Source organism: Ostrea edulis, chromosome 1 (assembly GCF_947568905.1).
Source record: "Ostrea edulis chromosome 1, xbOstEdul1.1, whole genome shotgun sequence".
Lineage (NCBI taxonomy): Eukaryota > Metazoa > Mollusca > Bivalvia > Ostreida > Ostreidae > Ostrea > Ostrea edulis.
In genome coordinates, this window is record NC_079164.1 from 50,050,940 (window position 1) to 50,055,281 (window position 4,342).

Genomic DNA, 4,342 nt, shown 5'->3' on the forward strand with positions numbered 1-4,342 from the left:
GTACATCAATATTACCATGTAACTTGCCAGACATATTTTCTATATCCATACGTTTTGGGAAAGGATTTACTTATGCCTAGTATCCCACAAGATTTCTCCAGGCCCATCTATCGTGTAGTTTGTTCTTTCTACATTTTTCGTATTTTGTTCGTGTCAGCCTCCAGGTCTATCCACCGGGTGTTTCTTGGCCTACCCCTCTTGCTCTTTCCTTGGGGATTCCAGGATAGTGCTTGCCTTGTGATATTAGTTTGTGGTTTGCATAGAGTGTGCCCTATCCACCTCCATGTTCACTTCAATATATTGTGGGGATCCGGGTTAGAATAGGTCGTAAGTACCCCTTGCTTGGCGTAAGAGGCAACCAAATGGGGCGGTCCTTCGGATGAGACCGCAAAATCGAGACCCCGTGTCACAGCAGGTGTGGCACGATAAAGATCCCTGTCTGCTCAAAGGCCATAAGCTTCAAGCATAGACCTAAATTTTACAGCCCTTCACCGGCAAAGGTGACGTCTCCATATGAATGAAAAATTCTGGAGAGGGACGTTAAACAATACACAATTTAATATCTTGATTGGGGCTTGGTTTGTAGTTCGGTGTTGTGGATTTTGTCAGGTCATCAGGTGATCTGGAGTATTCGTCTCGGAGATGTGTTGATGAATGTCTGGATCCTGTTTGTTGTTGTGACAGCTGTCCTCCATGTTTCTGACCCATACAAGATCATTGACTTAACATTGCTGTTGAACAGTCTTACTTTGGTGCTTATTGTCATTTCATTGGCCTTTTAGATATTTCCAATTTGCATTAATGCTGTTTTGGCCTTTCCAATTGTAGCTTGTACATCTGCCTCTGTTCCTCCTTGCCGATCAACTATACTACTAAGATCTGCTGAACTTCTTCAATTCTCTTGCCTGACTATGTGATTGCTCTTGATATCTTTATTTTCGTTCAGTTGATTCTTAATCCTACCTGTGTTGATGCTCCTGCAACTGTGGCATTTCCCCCTGCAATTTGATCTAAGTATGTGAAAAAAAGTTCCAGATCGTCTGCAAAATCTAGATCGTCTAACTGGTCCCATGGGATCCATTGTATTCCGTTCCTCTTATTGTCTTTGGATAACATCCATTTTATTACGAGCAAAAACAATAGACATCCTTGACGAACCCCAGTTTTAACCTCGAATGTCTCTGTCAGTTGTCCTCCGTGTATAACTGCATGTCAAGTGTTCATATATTTACAAGTGTACCAGCAACTCTACGATGCCACAGAACCTTCCATGTCGTCTCTGTCAACACTGTCAACGGCTTTCTCGTAGTCTATAAAGCTTACATATAGGGAGAAATTTCATTCAGCTTATTGTTCAATGATGGTGGTGCAGTGTTGCTATCTGGTCCGTACAAGATCTATTTTAATGAAAACCAGCTTGTTAATCAAGTAGCTTGTCATCCACCTCCATATTTCATTCTGTTTAGTACTATCCAGTAGAGTACATTCCCTTGAACATTAGTGGTGTTATTCCCTATAATTTGCACAGTTACAAATATCTCCTTTTTAAGAAACTTTATAAGGTACCCCTCTTTTCATTCTTGAGGAATAGTTTGTTCTTCCCATATTCTCTTGAATATTGTGTAGAGCATGCCAACTGTGCTGTTAAAATCTACTTTTAATGCTTCTGTTGAAATGTTATTGGGCCCTGCTGACTTGCTATTCCTCAGTTAGTGTAAGGCTATTTTGACCTTCTCTTTGGTTGGTGGCCTACAGTCTATTTCTAGGTCTTCTTCTGCTAGTGTGATATCTGGAGGATTAGGTGGTACTTGCCCATTCAACAGCTCTCCAAAATGTTCTTTCCATCTACATGTACATCTTTGTTGTTCTTCACTTTCTGTTTGCTTCCCTGATTTGTTTTGACTGGTCTTTCTTGTTTGTTTCGTTTTCCAGGTAATTTCTTGGTTATATCGTACATATCTTTCACATGTCTAGCTTTTGGTGCCTGTTCTGCTCTTGTTGTCAGCTCTTCAATGTACTTTCTTTTGCCAGCTTTGATACTCAGTTTTGTCCTCCTATTTGCCTCCGCATGTTCTCGTGCTTTTGTTTTATCTCGTCTCTTGTCCTACTAGAATTAACTACTGCCTTCTTATCTTTCCTGTCCTTTACTTTCCTGAGTGTATTATTTGCAATCCATTCTTTGTGATGACATTTCTTCAATCCAAGTATTTCCTGACAGCTTGTGATTTAGGTCTCTTTTATGCAGCTCCAACAATTTTCTACTGTTGTTTATCTATTTCTGTAGTTTGTTTGTAATCTCTCATCTCTGCTGCAACTTGTGCTGTTTGCCCTGATTCATACATGGTTCTTACATTCCCAATTTCTATGATGATGTTTCTAGGTCTGAGGTTTTTTTTCGGTCTTGTAGTTTCCATCTATTTTCGCCTGCCCTCACATGACGTTCCTCGTCTTTCATTCGAAGAACCTTCTCTTCCAACATCGAGAAGTTTTGATTAAATCTTGTTTGCGTTTCTGTAGCACTTATCTTTTTACACGGTAGGGTTGCTAACCCTGCGCAAAACCCTCTGAACCCGGAGGACCGGTAGTTTTCTGTTGGAGTTTTCCTTCCTCTAGTCACAGATTTCAGTTATTTGAAGGTGCCGGGGACTCTCCTTTCACCACTGTCACTCAGCTACCGAAGCATTTCCAGGGCCACCAACGGGGAGGTGTGACATATAACTAACTGGCAGTACCTAACTGAGAGATAGGCATTTAACTCGATGTTTTGATGATGTCACCTAGCTATATCTCTCGAGACTTTCACCAGTCTTTGGCCCATGAAAGGATTTGTTATCTCGGGTTGCTTTTTTCTACAAAAGCCGATAAAAGCGGCATACTAATAGTCGGAAACGAAAAAAGACTAATTGATTGATTGCATGAAAGGTGAAGATAACTAACAGTGATCAATCTCATAACTCCTAAATAGCAATACAAAATAGAGAGTTGGACAAACACGGACTCCTGGACACACTAGAGGTGGGGTGAGGTATCTAGGAGGAGTAAGCATCCCCTGTCGACCGATCACACCCGCAGTGAACCCTATATCTTGATAAGGTAAACGGAGTTATCCGTAGTCAAAATCGGTGTGCCGAGAACGGTCTAACAATCGGTATGAAACTCGTCAGACAGCATTTGGCCCAATGATAGGTTGTATTGGCAAACTAGATCGTTAGTACGACCATAGGATTTGCGAAATGCTGACTTTAAACGAGACTGTTGAAACCCATGCACCATCTACTTGTCAGTAGCCTGCCTCGATTCAAAAACTGACCATACGCAGAACAAGCTCTTGTGTATAGAATCAGTTGAGAGATATAAACACCATATGCAGGTGATAATGGAATATTGCTAATATGGGAAGTTGGCGACGGAGAAGCTGAAATCATTCTGTTTGTCATAGAGTTGAGCTGTTGGTTTGTCGTTATTATCTATTTTCATTAAAATATATAAGTACGAAGCATATGTGGACGACTTTTTGGTGTCTTTTATTTCGAGTTCGCTGGGATATATCGAATCGACATATAAATGAAAGTTATTATTGTTAATAGATAAAACATTGTCTATATATGTCGTGTCTATATATGTCGAATTGAAGGTCACAGCAAGAGATGTTTTCTTTTCACGTAGAAGCTTTTGAATAAATTCTGCTTCATAAGAATTTAAAAACAGGTCAGCTAACAAAGCAGAATTTGTGCCCATGGGAATTCCAACAGACTGTTGGAAGACCTGATCACCACAGACCAGGAAGATATTGTCCATGAGGAACTCCAGTATATTTTTTATTTCAACTTCAGAGTACTTGTGCGGGGAATCAGACTGGTGCTTTAAGAAAGTAATTTTCTTGGATGACTGATCACTAGAGACGGATATTTTCCTTTTCTATATTTGTTGAAGAAGCGACTGTCTGTGATATAAAAAATTCTACTCTTTAACTTATCGTGAGGAAGGGTCATGTAAAGTGCTGAAAAGTCATACGTTTTGATGTTGTAAGCCTGAGAAAGATTTTGCGATTTCAAATTACTTTCCCGTGGGGTTCTGGATCAGAATAGGTCATCTCTACCCCTTGATTGTCTTAAGAGGCGACTAAATGGTGCGGTCCTTCGGAAGAGACCGAAAAAAACGAGGTTCCGTGTCACATTAGGTGTGACATGATAAAGATCCCTCCCTGCTCAAAGACCGTAAGCGCCGAACAGTTGTTAATATTTTCGTGAGGAGCAAAGATAGGGGCTTGCTAAAACATTTACTGGATCCAGCAATGTATTATTATTATTTTTTTTTTGGTAACGGTATTTGTGAGATTTAT